Source organism: Sphaerodactylus townsendi, linkage group LG09 (genome assembly GCF_021028975.2).
Source record: "Sphaerodactylus townsendi isolate TG3544 linkage group LG09, MPM_Stown_v2.3, whole genome shotgun sequence".
NCBI classification, from domain to species: Eukaryota; Metazoa; Chordata; class Lepidosauria; order Squamata; family Sphaerodactylidae; genus Sphaerodactylus; species Sphaerodactylus townsendi.
This window is the reverse complement of record NC_059433.1, coordinates 94,891,993-94,912,134: the sequence shown is the minus strand read 5'-3', so window position 1 is coordinate 94,912,134 and position 20,142 is coordinate 94,891,993.

Here is a 20,142-nt window from a genome sequence, read left to right as displayed (position 1 = left end):
AATGGTTGAAGATAACAAACAAGATAAAGATAGACTGCAAGTCCTGTTAAATAAGAAAAGATCCCCAGGAACAAGGATTGGGTTATAACAAATGTTAACAATAGGGACCTTACCTAGTCCTGCCCTCAGTACTGCAAACCACGTTATAGAGTTAGCTCTGAAAGAAAGAAAATTTGTGAAAAGGGAGCTCTCCGATATACAATAGACTCTCTCTCTAGGGTAAAGTCTGACTATGATGATCCAATCACACATTTTGGTATGACATGAACTATACTCTCTGAGATCATTTCAGTTGAAGTTCTTTAATTGTCATTGAAAGGCTGACATTGAGAAGGTGTGAGGGTTATCTATGTCAAATTGACATTGTTCAGGGAAAAAAGAATCTCAAGAAAGGCCCTTGTTATCATGGCATTCTAAGAGAATTTAAAGGGTAATAATATTGTAGCTAAGCAGAAGCTTGCCTGTCTGGAAATAAGCACAGTATGCAACAAGAGTTCGTCATAATAATCCAATATTGTGCCTGAGGTAAGAAATAGCTTTGGAAAATAACAGACAACCATTGTTTTAGCAGTACTTTAATGGTTTTACAATGAATAAGTCATTCACAAACCATTGGAATTCAAGAAACCCTTACAATAGTCTTGCAATTTCCCTCCCACCATGTACAAGTGAGCAAGCAAGCACATTTCAGAAGTGGAACCAGTTTTGAATACTAATGCTGATGATTAAACCATTGACATAGATTTTTCACTCCAAATTATAATGTTTAACAAATTATAAATTGCCAGACTCCACTGAATGGTGAAGAGCATTCAGCATCTTCAGGAAGAGCATCAGGAGGAGAAGTCTGATAGCAATGGGGCTACTACTGTGTCACTGTACAGGTATATAGCTGCTGAGGGTAGGGATCTAGTACTCAAAACAAACCAGTGATACCATCATTGTGTGTGTGTGTCCCAATTGCTGACAAGTCGGAGTTCACTTATTTTTCAAGGCAAAAGACTAACAGAGGTGATTTGCAATTGCTTGCCTCTGCATAGCAACCCTGGAATTCCATGGAGATCTCCTATCCAAATAGTAACCAGGGCCGATCCTGCTTGGCTTCCAAGATCTGATGAGATCAATCAAGTCTGAGCTATCCAGGTCAGGATGATATCATGACTACTCATTACTTATTAACCATTCACCCGCCTCCACTTTCACCTCTCAATGTTCCAATAAAGGTGCTTGAACTCTATGCCCATTCAGTGGCAGTACCTTGTATTCCTGCCATAAACTGCAGCATAGACTATGGTTGAGTTTGCTCATTGACAAAGAAACCTGTCCTCTGGTATAATCAGAGAGAAATTCAGATTTCCTCAGAAAGTGTAATCAAGTCCTTGAGAGTCATGATGGGGTGGCATTTCCTGAGGAGATCTGTGTCCCTCTTTGAAAAAAGCCAGAAAGAGGGCAAGGAGGAAGGGATGAAAAGGACAGAAAGCTTTTAAAAAGGCAATAGCCTGCCCTGGATCTGAGTGGTAGTGGTGTGACTGGGATGGGATCCAAAAATTTTAATAACAGGTTCCGATGGTGGTGGGATTCAAACGTGGTGCCGCCGCACACACACACCTCCAGTCCCTATTGGGCAGGGAGGTTGCTTTAGTAACCCCTTCTTGGCACTTCTGGAGAAGTGGTGAGAACTGGTAGGATCCCACCGCTGGATAGATGCAAAAACATTTTTTAATAAAGGTGGGACAACACAAAGTGAAATTATAAGAAAAATCAACCCATTTACGTTACTGCTTTATAATACCAGATGGGGCTGCTCAATAACAGTATAAACTGACAGTTGGAATTTTGGTGGGAAAATCACCTCAGGGCACAGGTGGGCAGAGAGAACACTCACAGGGAAATTGCTAAAGAGGAGAATCAAACCTTAAGGGAATGTATGCTGAAAGTGAAAGAGTCCACACATGCATAGATAGCATGGATTATCAACAGCAGCACTATAAAAGTTAATGTTATTACTATTCATTGAACAAAATTTTGTTGACACTGCAATGGTCCCAAATAATGTAAGGTAGGAAGAAGATAATGAGATACCTTTTATTGCAGTCATATCTGCTGCTTACAGTACACAAGCTTTAAAACTTCAAATCTCATTCTTATATATAGCTTTACTTCCTGATATGCTATAAACTCAGGTTGGTAATTATCATGAAACCAAGGCTCATCTAGTTTAGCTAAAACATCCTGAGTAGACTTTTAAGATACAATAGTACTGGTAGTAACACAATTTTAAACAGTGACACCTCTTTTATACAAAGCTGGTGGTCTTGCAAAACTGTCAAAAAATTCTGGAGTAAAATAACAAAAGGTACTAAAATTGAAATTCAAGAAATCAGTAGAAACTTACTTGCTTAGTCCAATTTTTTCAGACCTGAAACTCTCCAAAAAATAACCTTTATCTCTTTCTTTACTTAACATCATCGGCAAGACTTTCACTAGGAACTAATTGGAGATCTCCGATACTACTGACTACAGAAGATTGGGTACATAAAGTAGAGGAATTTAGCCAAGCAGACAAAATTAAGCAGCAATTTAGTCATGGCACCATATCTGCAAATGTTCAAGAACACGAGAAGACGAAATGGGCTCAACTGAAGCAACTCTGCCAAGGAAAGCAATTTATCCGTGGGGAGAGACAAGGTACCGGCCTCCGTGTCCAGAAGGACCTCCAAATATACCAGCCAACATGCAGGGCCTTCTGTCTTATCAGCCGCCAAGGGCACACCAAGGTCGGCCACTAAACCCTGAAAGACTTGAAGGGCTGCCGCACACGCTTCAGTGCCGCATGCCTCCACAAATAAAAAATCATCCAATTAGTGCATGGTTTTTGCCTCCAGAAAATGGGACCAGGCAGCCCACTCCAAAAATGAGCTAAAGGCCTCGAAGGCTGCGCATGCCACCGAACAACACATTGGCATGGCCTTATCAAAATGCCAGGCATCTTCAAACTTAAAGCCCAGCAAATTGAAGTCCCTGGGGTGGTTAGGCAAATACGAAAGGCTGATTGGATATTGCACATCACCAGCAAGGAAGCGTGACCAGCCTCCCATATAAGCCATATGGCATTGTCTAACGTAATGTAATATACTGAGCACAAGGCGGGGTCAATGTGGTCATTAACTGACCCACCTTTTGGATAAGAGAGGTGCTATATCATGAGAAATTCCCCTGGAGCCTTCTTAGGAGCCACCCCTATGGTCGAAACCTGAAGAGCAAGCAGAGGAGGAGTGGAGAAAGGGCCTGAAATCCTGCCGATGGCACACTCCTTCCTGATTTTTTCCCAGACCACTTCGGGGAATTCCCTGACTGATTTCAAGTTGGGGGAGTCGGCAGCACGCCACTCCCCTTCAAAAGGTATCCTGAGGCCCTGTGTAAAATCCTTACGTAGATTATCCGCCTCCTCTCGGCCGGGGTAGCCTGCTAAGGCCTCCACCAATGAGGAAACCGGGGTAGGGGCCATGGCAAGAGCTGGGGAGAGATCCCTTTCACAGCTTGGAGGGGGGCCGTCCCTCCCTAGCTCTCCTCTTTCTGCAAGCTGCCGATGCCAGGAGACCGGCCAGGTCAAAATATGCTGCCACAGGAGGTGGTGATGGCCACTAACCTGGATAGCTTTAAAAGGGGCTTGGACAGATTTATGGAGGAGAAGTCGATTTATGGCTACCAATCTTGATCCTCTTTGATCTGAGATTGCAAATGCCTTAACAGACCAGGTGCTCGGGAGCAACAGCCGCAGAAGGCCATTGCTTTCACATCCTGCATGTGAGCTCCCAAAGGCACCTGGTGGGCCACTGCGAGTAGCAGAGAGCTGGACTAGATGGACTCCGGTCTGATCCAGCTGGCTTGTTCTTATGTTCTTATGTTCTTAAGAGCTGGTGAAGAGAAACCTTGTTGCACTGGCTGCGCAGGTGAACCATAAAGCAACTGCTGCAAAGGTGCTCAAAATGGCACTGTGGCCTGTGGCATGGACCTTTATTGAAATCCCAACAGGTGAGCCTGGCCAGGAGGTTACTCGGACCTGCTACCCTGCGGCCCCTGTCAGTCCGAGAACCTCCCTTAGACAAAGCATGCACTGTGACCATCCAGGTCTGATCAGGAATAAGGTTCCAGCAAAAACTGCTGCTATGCGATGCACTGCACCGCACCTCCTCCTCATAGGAAATGGCAGCAGAATCGCCCGCCTAAGCCCTGGCTCGAAGCACGTTATTCATGTGAGCTGCTAAGTGCCATGCCCGGGCCGGGTAAGCCACAGAGATCAAGGCCAAATACTCCCCAAAACCCCGGAGCCAACTCTGACAACCACTACGTCGGACTACATAGAGAAGCCATTGAAATCCACAAGCACATGGACAGTTTCAACAGAAAAGAAGAAACCATGAAAATGAACAAAACTTGGCTACCAGAGTTGAAAAACACTAGAGTCAAGAGAGTGACTAATCAGTTCCACACAAACACAGGATGACTATAGACAGTAAACAATCAAAGGGAACAAAGGCCAGGCTACTTCTATTCAGATGCCCTCACCTATTGACCTTGCTATCTTCATTGTTACTCACATGCTAATGGGTGGATCCCACTCAACACATGTAAATCTAGCTTGCTAATTGCACCCTTTCCTTGTTAACAGACAATGGTTCTTTCCCCTACCCTGGACACTCCAACAGGTATATATACTCCACTTGCTTTCCTACTATCAGATCCTCTGAAGATGCCAGTCACAGATACAGGTGAAATGTCAGGAGAGAATGCTGCTAGAACACGGCCCTACAGCCCGGAAACCACATAGCACCCCAATAGGGGGGTTTTTGAACTGGCAAGAGCACTTTAGAGATGGCTCATAGATAGACTGAAATGAGTTGTATGAATGCCCATCTCTGTATTGCTTTACTTGGACACAGGCCAACTGTGGTAATCTGAAAGGGGTGGGAGGTATAAACCACACAATTCCTGCAACGTCCTAACTGTCAGGAGATATCTGTGACTGGTTACTCATATCTATTTGTGAGCAGCTGCTCTCTTTTTGAAAGCTAATTGGTTTGGCTTTACAAGATCTAACATTAAGATAGAAGGAAAGATGGCGCCCGCGACGGATGCTCGGAACAGAGCTCCGTTTTAAATGCATTTTAATATCCCACCCTCTGGATTTTAGCCTATCAGGAATTTTTAACCTAAGCTTGTGAGCTTAAGATAGTTCTAGAGAGACTTTTACCCACCTAAATGTGCATGTGGGGAGAGCGGCAACAAGAACACCATCAAACCGGAGGAGTCTGGAGGAGGCCTGAGGAGCCGGGGATTACCGGGAGTTGCGAGTCCGGGCGGTGCCGGAATACGAGTGCAATGAGAGGTTGAGGGGGCGATGCGAAGTGGTGAGCTAGAGAGCCGGCGAAATAGTGATACAACGATACAACAAAGTACCGGTATGAGACTCACAGCGCCCGCAACCCCTCTGAACTTTACTATTTTCACTCTTACTCTCACTCGTATTTTCAACCGCCTTCATCCCTCGACTGCGGTTTGGAGCCCTGTGTTTACTTGGGGCTCCCTTGCCGCACCGGTTTCCCCTGAGTTGCCTTGGCAAGCCGTGATATCGGCGATTACAGCGGGGAGGGGACGGAGCAATCAGGGGCAGAGACGGCAACAGAGTGGCTTGGAAGACCTTGGTGAGGGCGGGATCGGGGTTGGTGGCAGAAACCCCATCCTCCCCCCCAGCGGATGCGATCAGCCCGGGGTGCCCCAGTGGAAACGGGGTTAGGACCGGTGGCAGAGGTCCCTCCCCCCACCCCCATATACGAGCGGAGACCTGGTTGCATCTTGGAGGATGAGTCAGCAGCTTTGTGAACAAACGCCGAGTTACCTACGACCTAGAGAAGAGGCGGAGGAAACCAGACCATTCCAACAGGGCGGGGGGTTGAGGTCGGTGGCAGACGGCACCTCCCCGCTCCTTGGTTTAACCCGAAATCCAGCTGAATCCACAGTGGTAGAGCCGGGAGTTTTGCGACCAGAGACGGTGGTGAGAGAGCCGGACAGATCGCGCTTGGGGAAATTCATTCTAATTACTGAGCATCTGAGTCCAGACCTGCCAGGGATAACTATTGGCAGGAACATTCCAACAGCTACTTCATCAACTGATTTACAGATCTGGGAACCGGTGGCAGCAGTTCCCATTTTGTGCTATGACTTTAACCCAGAGCCCTCTCCTGGCCCCCTTGTGGATGAGGACGTGGATGATAACGTCGCCCCTGAGATAATCAATCTTCTTACTTGTACCACTCTGTTATGTAGCCGCTATATGGATATCAGCTGTAGCCCACTGGTGAGAGCTCTGGGCTATCATATAGCGGCAGCCCAGACATTATATCGGCTCTGTTGCCGTATCGTCACCTGCACCTGTTACCTGCAATTTTATGCGGCTGCTATTGTTATTATTAGTATTAGTTATTAGTATTAGTGTTTAGTTGATTTATAACTGTAGTAGATTAGCTTAGAATTAGAGGGGGTTAATGTTAGTATTGTAAAGCTTAGGATGGTTTTTTAGTCAGCCTATATTGTAATATTATATTAATATTGTAGTAAGACTGAGTCCACTTGTAGTGGAGGAGTCTATTAGGCCTAGATTAGATAATGGAGAAGGACGGGGGGGAGAAGGGGGCACCAGGGTTGGGGCTGAGGATCCCAGTTTTAATGGGACGGGGTAATTATAGCGGTAGGCAGCGGCCATATGATAGACAACGGGTGAGAAATGGATATGCTCGCTCGCTTTCTGACCTCCGACCTATCCCTAGGAACGAGGATGGACAGGTTCAGGGACACTCTGCTTCGTCTCTGGTGTTGATCAATGCCAGGTCCATAAACAATAAGACCGCAGTCCTCCGGGATTTTCTCGGAGATCTGCAAGTGGACCTGGCTTGTGTCACCGAAACCTGGGTTCGTGAAGGTGAGACCGTTGCTCTAAGCGAGGTCGCACCGCCAGGTTTCGCATGCCTCCACCAGTCTCGAACTCAGGGCCGGGGAGGTGGCGTGGCAATGTTCATTCGTAATTCCATTCCCTTCAGGGCAGTCCCTGTCCCGGAGATCACTGGCATGGAGTGTGTCGGCCTAGAGTGGTTGGCCATGGAGAGGTTAGCTGTCCTTCTGGTGTACCGGTCGCCTAGCGCACCGGGGGACAGCCTTCTGCGGTTGCTGGAGGTGGTGGCCGACTGGGAGTTGCGGTTTCCCAGACTTATTGTCTTGGGTGATTTCAACGTCCATGTCGACACCGCCTCTTGTATGGGGGCTGCAGACCTGGTGTCATCCATGGCGACACTAGGCCTCTCCTTAATAAATTCTGGCCCCACTCATGAAGCCGGCCACACGCTGGATTTGGTCTTTGGGTCGGGGGTTAATCTGGTCGTATCCTCTACAGATAGAGTGCTATGGTCCGACCACTATGCCCTGAAGCTGCGACTGGACATGCCGCGCTACCCCTGTCTAGGCGACGGGCGGATTTTTGCCCGCCCACGGAGACTTGTGGATCCAATTGGTTTCCTGAATGCTCTACGGGACCCTGAACCTGCCAGCACACTCGATGAGCAGGTAGAGGATTGGAACTCCCGCCTCTCTGATGCCATCGAGATTGTTGCTCCCCGGCGTCCTCTGCGCCCCCGTTCTAGGCAGGCTCCGTGGTATATGGAGGAGCTTCGCCATATGAAACGGGCGCTCAGACGTCTAGAGCGGGTGTGGAGGAAGTCTCGTGGCGAAGCTGCGCGAACATCCTATAGGACGTTTATGAAAGCCTATGAGATGGCGACGAAGGAGGCGAAGAGGGCCTTCTTCTCCTCCTCGCTCGCATCTGCTAGCTCTCGCCCGGCACAATTATTCAGGATAATTCGATCTCTGACCTCTCTATCAGAGGGTTCTACAAATCATGGATTGGCTATTAGCTGTGAGGCTTTTATGAGCTTTTTCGCAGATAAAGTCGTGTCGCTCCGCCAGGACCTTCCGGCCACCTTAACTACAATTAGCGAACTGGAGGCTCCCTTGCCGTCTTCAGGCCCTTGTTTGGCCCAGTTTTCCCTGCTCTCTGAAGCCGCTGCTGACAGGGCCCTGGCTGCTGTTAGACCTACTACCTGTCCTCTGGATCCGTGCCCTTCCTGGCTGATTAAATCTTGCCGGGAGGAGCTACGACCCCATCTGTTGAAGATCATCAATGACTCCCTTGAGCAAGGAGTCTTTCCAGATGGGTTGAAGGAGGCGGTGGTCCGCCCACTCTTGAAAAGACCATCTTTAGATCCTGGAGATCTGGCCAATTACCGCCCCGTCTCGAATCTTTCATTTCTGGGGAAGGTAATTGAGAGAGTGGTGTTGGAGCAGCTTCGGGGCTTTCTGGGTGACACATCGGCTTTCGATCCCTTCCAGTCCGGCTTCCGTGCTGGGCATGGGACGGAGACAGTTCTCGTCGCTGTCACAGACACGCTCTGTATGCAGCTTGACCAAGGCGGATCGGCACTGCTGGTGTTGTTAGATCTCACCGCAGCGTTTGATATGGTCGATCACGACCTTTTGACCCACCGCCTGGCCGCTTCTGGGGTCCGGGGCACTGTCCTTCAATGGATTGCCTCGTTCCTCCGGGGGCGGAGTCAGCAAGTGTGGTGTGGGGACAAAGCTTCCCAGAGGTACCCACTTCATTGCGGTGTGCCTCAGGGGGCACTGTTGTCCCCACTGTTATTTAACATCTATATGCGACCACTTGCTCAGCTGGTACGAAGCTTTGGGCTGATCTGCCATCAGTACGCTGATGACACTCAGCTCATTCTGTTGATGGAGGGGGGAGCTGCCGCCGCCCCTGTAGCTCTACAGCAATGTTTGGAGGCGGTCGCTGGTTGGTTACAACAGAGCAGGTTAAAACTTAATCCATCGAAGACGGAGATCCTTTGGCTTGGTCGGGGGGGTGGGATTGGGGATTTCCAGCTGCCGGTGTGGGAGGGGGCCATATTGGCGCCGACCCCCTCCGTTCGCAGCCTGGGGGTCCACCTGGATTCATCTCTTTCAATGGAGACCCAGGTGGCCCATATAACCCGGGTTGCGTTCTTCCATCTTCGTCAGGCCCGTCGGCTGGCCCCCTTTCTCTCCAACACTGACCTAGCCACTGTGATCCATGCAACGGTCACCACCAGACTGGACTATTGTAACTCGCTCTATGCGGGCCTTCCCTTGCGCCTGATCCGGAAACTGAAATTGGTGCAACATGCGGCGGCCCGGTTGCTCACAGGGGGCGCCTTTCGTGAACATATCTTCCCTGTGCTGCGCTGCCTGCATTGGCTGCCCATCGAATTCCAAATCATGTTCAAGGTGTGGGTGTTGACCTTCAAGGCCTTACGCAGCCTGGGACCCTCGTACCTTCGGGACCGCATTACCCCATATGTCCCAGCTCATCCTCTGCGATCAGCAGAGGCGAATCTACTGGAGATCCCTGGCCCCTCGATGACGCGGCTGGCCTCCACACGGGCCAGGGCCTTTACAGCTCTGGCACCGGCCTGGTGGAACACATTACCATCAGCTGTTCGGGCCCTGCGGGATCTTGGAGAGTTCCGCAGGGCCTGTAAAACTGAATTGTTCCACCGGGCCTTTGGAGAGTCCAACCGCCGATAGTGCTGCCCTTCCCCCCTGCTAGTAGGGTCCCCTAACATCACTGGGACCCATCCTCAAATTTTGGAAGAGGGTGGTATATGGGTCTCGTGGGCCCCATTTTAGAATGTACCTGTTTTAAGATTTTATGTTTTCTGTTTGATTTTCTGTTGTTCACCGCCCTGAGCCCTTCGGGGATAGGGCGGAATATTAAGTTTAATAAATAAATAAATAAATAAATAAATAAATAAATAAATAAATAAATAAATAAATAAATAAATAGCTACATTTTTGTCACAGGGAATCACAGAACTAACAGACAGGGCAAAAATATCTGTTCTCTTGCCAATGACTAAGTGAAAAAGATTCTCCTGTACCTAACAATATCGTACAGATATTCTGCTGATGGAAGAAGGATGGAGAGGTAAACTTACTCAATTCCTATCCAGAAATTCTTGTATCAAACATGTTCAGCAATCAAACTCACCTTGTTATAACAAGACAGTAGCTAGTCACTGGATCTATTTGGTTCATCACCAGATGACTCAGATTCATGCCAAAACGATTTTCATTGGTTTTTCCAAAGCTGTGTATGTGCAAAAATGGGGCCAGTCTAAACGGATCAACTCCAACAGTCATTAATATCACTACAGACTAATTAGACAAACACCAAACAGTAAGGGTTTTGTTTTACATAGTGTTTATTGAGGAGGGATTTGCATGATTTGCAATTGATTTAATTAACTGTTTTAAAGAGCTGCCTGCTGAGTGGAGTTATTATGTAGCAAAGATGGGAGGGTGTGGAACTCAATCAGACTGTATGCAGCCAATCTCTGGTCACACAGTATTGCACTGATAGGGAGGCATACAGTAAAGCCATGAATGAATTGATAAACAGATAGAAAACCTGCTGAAAAAAAATCATGGGCAAAATTGATTCTCTGCTCCTAACTGGCAAACAGGAAGTGAGTTGAACCAGTGAGTATTTTAGCATCCCTTGCTGCAGACCCTATGTGACTTGTACCTAACAATGTAGGACTTGTACCTTACTGTGGGATGCTCATAGAAAGCTTCACAAAAAATGAAATATGGGGAAATATCCATCAGTGCCAGCAGAACCCCTATAGACCCAAGCAGATACAAATGCGTGATGAAAGCCTCTGACTTCAGCGCCACCTTGCTAATCCCACATGCTGCATTTTTACATCTGAGAACTGGCCCCACAGAAGTAATGGTTACAATGGCTGGACTAGGAGGAGAGAGGTCCAGATCCCTGCTCAAGTGTGAAGCTTGATCTTGGCCACGCTACTCTCTCATTTTCAGTCCAACTCATCTCATAGGATTATTATGGGTTAATATGGGGAAAGAACCATGTGTACTCTTTAGCACAAGGGCATGATAAATATGTGGTACAGAGTGATGGACAGACTGACTGGACGTCTGCCCAGTTTTGGACATAGTGTGTGTCTGTAAAGTGCTGTCAAGTCGCAGCCAATTTATGCCAACCCAGTAGGGTTTTCGCAGTATTTCATCATATTTCATCCACAGTAGTTTTATACAGTGTACCTTTTTGAAGTGCAGTTTGGGGCATGTACCACTTGATGGCAGTGAAGCTTAATTAAACTTTAATAACAGAGCTGCTAGAAGCAACCAGGGGATAATAGCATGGTGATAAAAAGAAGTTACAACAATTTTAATAATGATATTCTTGACTAATTAGGTCAGAAGTTATGTGCATAAGCCCTGAGGTTTCAGGATACGTTTGACGGCTGGCTTCTCCATGGTCAGGATAAGAGAGTTAGCAGAGCTTTAGTAAGCCATGCAGTTGCTTACAAATTAGGTCCTGCAGAATCCAATCACTGGTAAAATAAAATGCAGTAATGGTAGTTTTTCATGATTCAGTGGACATGAAGCCCATTATCAGCCACAGAATTTATTCCTTCCTACTCGCTCTATGCTAAGTTGTAAAAAAAAAAAAGTACATGCAGGAAAATAAGGAAACATCATATGAAAAATATTTTCCTCAAACCAAAACCACACGTTTTGATGCTGTAGAGCAGAGCTGTGGTTTTCCCATTATACCCAAAAGAGAAAAAAAAGCAAAATAAAACACATTTAATAAATATGTTTAATAAATGCATGGTCCACTCTTCGTAAAATAAAAGGAGCACTTTTCTCTCTCTCTTTCTCTCTTTCATTCTGGATATAAATGATTCCCTTTGCTGTCTACGTTTTATAAGCTGGGCTCTAACATCAGCTGCATTATAATTGTGCACCCACAGTATTATTCTGGCAGGATGTACTATATAAATAAAAGATTACCATTCAAGAGAGAACAAAAGGGCAGCTGGTTTTTATAATCCTGTTAAAATAATATTGTTTAAAATAATATTGCTATAATTCTCTATGAAAATACCACTCAAAGACAGCAATGTGGAAAAGGGAGTTTCAGGGGTAAATGATGAACAGCCTTCATGCAAATTAGGGCTGCAAAGATTTAAAGACTGTTGTTGCCTTTGCAGAGAGAAAAGGTCATCACCTGGCAAGCAGTGGAGAAGGAAATCATGCTGGAAATGTAAGCAGCTAGACCCCTCCTCCTGCTCAGAGGTACCACAAAAGAATGGGTGCCAAAGACTGGTATAAGAGCAAGAAACTGTTCTCCTCAAGACTGATGCCTCTCAAGAGAGTTTTGGAATCCGTCTTGTGTGTCAAGCCTAGACAGGAAGGCAGCTGAAAGGTGAACTTTTCCCCTGGCCCCAAGGTTTGCTTGGCTGGACAATAGGGCTAACTAATCTCCATTGTGTAACACTAAGATGATTCTATCAGCTCTGCTAGCAGACAATTACATAGCTATCTGCACCCATCCCAGTAATCAGTCAGTATTCAGGAAAGTAGGCAAGGCATTTCTGGGGGGGGGGGGTGTCTTGATGACTCGTCAAACCTTTTTGATTTTATTGTTTGAACCTCAGAAAAACAAATCTTTGCTTACTGCTTCAGGATCCATTTTGGGGTTTTCCCCAACCAAAGTAGAGACTGCCTATGTAGGACAACAGATATGGAGTTGTTTCAATGAAACTGGCTGGTGGGATTTTCTCCTGTTTTTCAGATTTCAGTTGGCTTTCTTGATTCACTTACATTTGCACTCAGTGTTAGTTTTTGTTGTCATAAAGCACAACAAAAGTTCAGATCTATTAAAATCAACAACAGTTGTTGATTTCAGTTGGAATGTGGTTTACACTTTCAGGTTGGAAACTTGAAGACGTTTCTAAGTATTAGAGAATATTCAAATAGGGAGCCAGCAACTTCTAACTGTGCTGATGGAAACACTGGGCATTCAGGTGGCTTTGCAGCCAGACAGCTGATGGAAAGGTGGGTGAATCTTTTCCCACACCTATACTTTTCCTGGTACTTCAGACATTCTTTCTGATGTATATGAGGCACCAGGCCTCAGCGTATTCGCAGGAAAGAGTTTGCCAGTAGTGCGAGGACAAGAGAAAGAAATGAACAAATTTGGATTTCGGTGGATTCCACATAACCTAAATATAAGGTCTTCAGAACATTATAAAAAATCAATTTTGGTATTTTGTATTCCCACAGCGCGGGAGAACACGAATGTTGCTAACAAAAATGGACCTTTTCCCCCGCCTGTTGCACGGAGCTCATGTCAGTTTCACAGTTGCACCTGCCATTTTGTGCACTGCTGCAATCTCCGTGAAGATTCCCCACAGAGGATTCCTCCGCTTGCAGCTCAGCTGCTGATTTCACTGTAAAAAGTAGATGAATAAAGCAATCCTGCAACATGTTTTTCCTTTTTTTGTTTTGAGGGAGATCTCTGTGAAGCTATGGCAACAAAAAAATGTGCATATTGCAGCTTCTGTAATCATGTTATAGCTTTGCAAACATCTCCCTCCAAACAAAAAGGGATTGCTAGGCAAAACAAACTTTATTAATCTGCTTTTTACAGCAAAATTGCTCACAGATGAGCTGCAAGCAGAGGAAACCTCCATGGGGAATCTTCACAGAGAATTTGCTGCAGCACACAAATGGAGGGACAAGTGGCAGAAATATAAGCAAGAGGTTTGGGTGGGAGAAATAAAGCATTTCCTGCCACCTTGTGCTAACTCAGCTAACAGGAATCATCTTCAACCTGGGTTGGGGAAAAAAGATTGCTAATTTTGTGATTTTTGAAAAACTCACGTTGAGAGGAATATAATGAGGTGAAACCTTTTTGCAGAAAAGAGCTGTGCAAAGTTCTTCTCCAAAACAGTTTTTATAATATCCTAAATATGTTATATTTGTGCTATGCAGAATCCACTATTGGGATCCCAAATGAGAAAACGAACCAAGCCTTTTTGGTTCATTGTTTCATTTTTTTTTTGAGAGAGAGATGAATGCACACCTCTAGTCCTTTAGAAGGATCATACTGAGCCAGCCATTCCAGAATGCACTGAAACATATACTAAGATAAAACACCTGATAGAAACAATACCTGTAGGTGCTACAGCAGGCCAGGATCTGTTCTGATTTAATATCCTAGTAATTATAGTAAGCCACCTCACAAGGTGAAGTCAAAGTGAAAGAGATCACAAAAAATCTGTACAACAAACATCTAGGAAACCATCATTATTATCTACAACACTGCAGGGAAAAATTCATTCCAGAGAATAATGTTTGGATTGTTCGTTGCAATGAAACAAGTGATTACACTAAATTGTTTCCTAATGTCATAGTCTTCGTGTAAATGAAATTCAATGTTAGAATGTCACCTATCTGAGAAAAAATGACTGTATGGTAGAAAAGCACTAGGGCTGAATCATATTTCTTGTCAGATACTCAAAAGCATTTTATGTTCTTATTAAATTATATTATATCTAAAAGATGAATGGGCAGTTGTGCAAAAGAGAAAAATCTTGAACAACAGATACGTAGAAAACTCCCTGATGAACTGTATTCACCTATGTGTTCTGTAGCTCCTCCCACATTCCCAAAGATGAGCTGAAAAAATGACCCTGGGGTTTCAATCTTAAACCTGTCTTATTAGGGGGTGAGGACAAAGAAATGCACAATATTGCATAATCAAACACAAAACAGGCTACAATTTGAGATCAACAGGAAGACCAAGAGCAGCAACCATGATATAAAAAAGCCTCTCCCCTGTTATGAGCCCTTTTGAAAAGAGTCAAGGAATGGAAGAAGAGGAAAGGAATGCAAGTAGCAGATTGCACTGCAGTGCCTCACCTATGGCAGGTCACTTCTGGAAAGGATGGGATGGTGGGTGTGCTTTGAGGGACAGGCCATCATAATCCCAGGATATGTTGCCTCACCACAACCCCTAAAAGGTGGGAATGCTGTAACCACTGAAAGGTCCCACTGAGGAGAAAAGCTGGAGTATAAATGAAGCAAGTCAATAATTGTGAAGGTTAATACAGTAAAAATTGGAAGGGGAAGCAACATAATATAGCCTGATTGTTGGATCTTGGATGCTAAGCAGAGTTGGTATTTGGAAGGGAAACCACCAAGGAATACTCTGCAGATGAAGGCAATAGCAAACCACCTCTGCTTCACATTTGCCTTGAAAGCCTCTTGCTGGGGTGTGGTGAACTAGGGGTAGCAACAAGCTCATGACAGGGGAAGGTGACTCTCCTCTGAAATTGATCTGTTTGCCCTGAAGGACAGCTAAACTTCCCTAGCCCACCCTTGGTTCCCTCTATACAAATGTCTGTCACCAGCAGAACCCTATTTTTGTTTCCCAGAAACAGATCGGCACACTTCTGGATTAAAAAAGGAGGGAGTGGATGGTTTATGGCTGAGAACACCCCTCTCCCCAAGTAAGTGAGAAAAACTCCACTTCCCTTTTTATAACTGCATGACCAAGATTGTGAATTGCTTGAGAAAGTTAGACTATTCTCCTCACAAAGTTAACATTTTTAAAAAGTAACCGAAGCAGGCAGATTTTATTCATACAGACATTCCATTTAGAAACTTTGTAACATATTCCCCCCTCAGAGAAACAACCAAAACAGCTTGTTCTACACTAACTTTGCTATCCTAAAACCCCTGAACTTGTTCCAGTCTGCCAGATTCTCCTCAACCAGAGCAACTGCTGACCTTCTTAACTAACTGATGTCACCTTCCCCCTGACTGGTGGAGAGCTATCAGGGGAAGAATTCCAAGTGTCACTTGCCTCCATTACCAGAGTGGTTGCTGTTCATACAGATTCATATCAGCAGTCAACTTATCAAAAGCAATAGAGGAAAGGGATATGGGTGTTATAAATCCATCACATGGGGGTCACCATATATTGGCTGCAACTTGATGACACTTTCACACACACAAAACAGTAAGAATTGCTTCAAATTATTTGAGGTATTTATGTATTGTATCCTAGTACGACTCAAAGCGAGTTACAGAGCTGATACAATTGATATGAGAGACATCTAATAAGCAATGTGCTAAGATTAAGATTATGGAAATCTGAACAATCATGGCATATTTAATAAGAGTGCAGACACAATGCATATTTTTTACCATCAAGTCACAGTTGACTAATAGCGACCCCATAGGGTTTTCAAGGCAAGAGACGTTTGGAGGTATTTGCCATTGCCTGCCTCCACATCACCACCCTGGTATTCCTTGGAAATTTCCCATTCAAATACTAGCCAGGACTGAGAGTGTGGGACTGGCCAAGGGCCACCCAGAGAGCTTCCATGGTGTGAGTGGGGATTTGAATCTGGATTTTCCAGGTCCTTGTCTGACACGTTAACCACTATAGCAAGCTGGTTCTTTAAAAAATGGTATTACACCAGTAGAAAACTGTGCAGCCACAACAGTGCAGCCACAATATGCAGCAAAGAAATAATGTATAGTAGTACTGTCTACAGCCCCTTTCCCTTTTTAAAATCATGTTTGTCATGGAGGGAGGGGCAAGACGAGACAGTATTCTTTTAAGTTGCCATCTATTTTTTTATAATTATTAATTGTTTTAGAATGTGATTGGCATTTTTATAGTTTTTACTGTTCAATGTTTTATTTAATGTTACTGTGTTTTTAACTTGATGTAACCCGCCTTGAGCCCTGTGGGAAAGGGCGGGATTAAAATGTAATAAAATAAAAATAAATAATAATTTAGCATTGTGTTATATTATAGCCCTATTAACATTATAGAAAAACACTCTTGAACTATTCTGTATTACATTATTTGCAGAATGACAAAAATATAAACAAGCCCTGCAGATCTACTCATTTAAACAATTCAACAAGATGATTGCTACGACAGAGAGTGTGTGTACATGCATGGCTTACCTGACAGAGAGTGTATGTACATCCATGGCTTACTCCATGCATCTTACCCATTTGCAGTCTAGCACCTAAAATCCCCAAATAGATGAGTGAAGATGTTGTGGCAGAGGCAGGAAGAGAGGCAGTACTGCAGGTATGAGAGTAGAAAATCCATGCAGGACTTTGTATATGATACTTTGTATCAAGGTTAATTCAAAAACGGCTAAATTTATATAGAATCTTAGAATCTTTAATCACATTGTAAACTTACGTTGTTGACAGCTGGGAGAAGGTAAGAGGAGAACTAAAGCGGCGTGGGGAAAATGGTGGCGTCCACCCGATGTTTTTCACTTGTTGCGTGAGTTAGGAAAATGCCATTGTGGGGGATGTAGGCCGTCGTGGCTTTGCTCCAGCTGAGGCTGCTGTGCGAAGTCCTCCCCCACAACGGCGTTTTTAGCCATCCCACACCAGTCTTTATGGCCCGTACGGAACAGGTCCAAGTTATAAGCACCAACAGCAAGCTCATCAGATGGAGATTACTGTTACAAGATGGCAACTTTGATATTATACATGTAAGAGGAAAAGAAAATGTTATGCATTGTCCACATTCATTAGAGAAAGCCCAAAAACATGGCATGAGTAAATGAAAACAACTGGTAAAGTATTTCTGTAATATTGTTTTGAAATGTTTTGAAATGTGTTTACAATGTTTTGTTCTTTTACAGTCTGTATTTGGTAAGTATGCTTTGGAAAGTGTAATATGATAAGTGTTTTGGAAAGTGAAATATGATAAGTGTTTTGTATACTTTAAATGATGGCAATGTTTGTTTTGCAGATTAAATTATTTTGTTTCCTACCTGCCCATTGCTTCAACGAGGCTTGAAATAAACTTCATTATATACAATGTCTTGTAAAGGGGGGACACCCCACACTGATGACAACTAGTTTCCAATGGCAACTCTCTGATACAGGTTCATAAGGAAAGATTTAAACAGATCCAAAGCATTTACACTTTTTCTGTTCTATTATTTTGAGATTCTGAAGGGTAAACTGACCAATGTTCACAAATGGTCCACACATAAAATCCAGTAACCACTCCTAAGCCTTGAATATAATGGTCTTTAGTGTTTCTGTTAACCATACAAAAGACTGACTATAAAGGACAGGAGAGAAGCCTGTTCTCTAAAATACGTAACTAACATCACGTATCTGTTATATATAGATTCACAATGACAGAGAACCAGTTAGATGGCCCTTCCTGGACACTCTCAGATTCGATTGGACTCCAGAGTACACTGAAATATTTTCGGATGAATGATAACCCTGTGGGGACTATAATCACAATGTGGAATGCAGGTTTGATGGAAGCAGCTGATAGATGTACCTCTTTGATTGCTGACCCAGTGCCAGCCACATCAGAATCAACCAGTTATTGCAATTGCTTGAATAAAAACAGGTTGCTTACTCTGATGTTGCATGTGATTATGAAGCCCACAATATTCAAATATGGTCCTGACCTATCTTGGGTGGTAAAATCCAACAATTTAACTAGGATTATTCATATTTTGTTGAGAGAGGTTTCTGTTTTTCAAATGCTGAAAGATGTATATATTTGCTGTTAATTAGAAAATCTTTGGATAAAGATGACCTGACCTGACCAACCTGAGACCAGTCTCAAATCTCTTCTTGGGAAGACAAGATGATAGAGCATGCTGTTAAACAGCAGCTCCAGGGATTCTTGAAAGACACTTCTTTCCTTGAGCCTTTTCAATGTAGCTTGTGGCATGCAGACACTATTGCTGACAGTAGTGGGTAATCTGTGTCTGGCAGGTTGGAAGGGGAAATTCCTTTGTGGCAATTCCACTGACTCTCTCAGCAGTTTTTAATACGGTCAACCTTGTCTTTCTTCTGAAAACAATTATAACACTTGGTAGGGATCTCAAGATAGGCTCTCCACTCGTTTAGGTTCTTTTGTGTAGTAAAATTACTGGGGGATGACTCGGATCTATAGATTACTACAGTGATGGTGAACCTTTAAAGACTGAATGCCCAAATTGCAACCCCAAACCCACTTATTTATAGCAAAGTGCCAACACAGCAATTTAACCTGAATACTGAGGTTCTAGTTTAGAAAAAACAGTTTGCTGTGAGGCATGCATTACTTGGGAGTAAGCTTGGTGAAGGAACCATGCAATGCTTCGAACAGGTGAATCACGATCCTAGGAGGGTTTACTCAGAAGCAAGGTCAGCCTACATATGTGTGTGTGGGTGGGTGATTTTCTGCTCCCCCCACATGACGAACTCTGTGCGCGCGTGCCCACAGAGAGGGCTCTGAGTGTCACATCTGGCATGCATGCCATAGGTTCGCCACCTCTGGATTACTATATGGGCCAGTGCCAAACATGTATAACTTCTCGGTTAGACTGCCCATGGCCTCATAGTTTGGTATCATCAATATACTGACAACACCCAGCTCTTCATATTCTTAACAAAGCATCTGGAAAAAGTAATTTCTGTCCAGAATCTAAAGGTTGTAGTCAAATAGATGAAAGCTAATGCCATGAAGGTTAATCTAGTTTCATTGTAAACAGGTGTCTAATCTCAGGATTCCTGTTTTTTTACATGCTACCCATGTTCACAAACTCCCCCCCCCCCCCCCCCGGCTCTGTTCTCGAGCCTTTAGCTAAATATATTGACTCTTTCTTATCACCATTTTTGTTTAAGATTAACACCTTTATAAAAGATACCACAGATTTCATTTGTAAAGTGGAGCACTTTCCTTTCCCATCTCATGGCATGCTTTTGGCAATGGGTGTTAACTCATTAGATAAGGGCAGGGAATTCTATTTAGGTATTCTGGAGAAAATAAAGACCCTCCCACCTTTTTCTTAATGGAGTTGATAGACATCGTATTTGAAAAGAATTACTTTTGGTTTGACTCCTTGTTCTTTTTACAAAAAAGAGGCATGGCCATGGGTACTACTTTGGCTTTCGGGGTCACAAATTTATTCACAGACTCTTTGGAAAGGAGATTTTTCTGCAATCCTATTGTCAACCCCTTTTGGGAACACAAAGTTATTTAAGAGGTACATTGAAGACTTGTTGATTATTAATTTTATACATCCAAAATTACACTATTTATAGAATGGGTAAATAATATACATCACTCTATCAAGTTTTCTTTTACCTCTGATCAAAGGATTGTTAATTTTTTGG